Source organism: Arachis duranensis, chromosome 4 (genome assembly GCF_000817695.3).
Source record: "Arachis duranensis cultivar V14167 chromosome 4, aradu.V14167.gnm2.J7QH, whole genome shotgun sequence".
In the NCBI taxonomy this organism is placed as follows: domain Eukaryota; kingdom Viridiplantae; phylum Streptophyta; class Magnoliopsida; order Fabales; family Fabaceae; genus Arachis; species Arachis duranensis.
This window is the reverse complement of record NC_029775.3, coordinates 56,023,350-56,023,915: the sequence shown is the minus strand read 5'-3', so window position 1 is coordinate 56,023,915 and position 566 is coordinate 56,023,350.

Sequence of the window (566 nt, the reverse complement as noted above, 5' to 3'; positions counted from 1 at the left end):
TTATTGGAGAGGAAGAATCTGAGGAGGAATTCCAAGAGATGGAAGGAGATCCATCAAATCCCAATCAACCAGAAGGAGGAGCCAACAATAATCCACAACAAAGAAGAGTATTAGCTTCCTACACATTTGCAAATGCTAGACACTGTGGGAGTAGCATTCTTACTCCTAATGTCAATGCAAACAACTTTGAATTAAAGCCACAACTCATCACTTTAGTCCAAAACAACTGCTCTTTTGGAGGAGGACCATTGGAGGACCCGAACCAACATCTATCCACTTTCCTGAGGATTTGTGACACTGTCAAAACCAATGGTGTGCCTCCTGACAGCTACAAGTTACTGCTCTTTCTATTCTCTCTCAGGGACAAAGCCACTCAATGGCTAGAAACATTTCCAAAGGAAAGCATCAACACTTGGGATGATTTAGTGAGCAAGTTTCTTGCCAAATTTTATCCGCCTCAAAGGATCATAAGATTGAAGACTGAGGTGCAGACATTCACTCAAATGGATGCTGAAATTTATATGAAGCATGGTAAAAGATATAAGGCATGCTGAGGAAATGTCCAC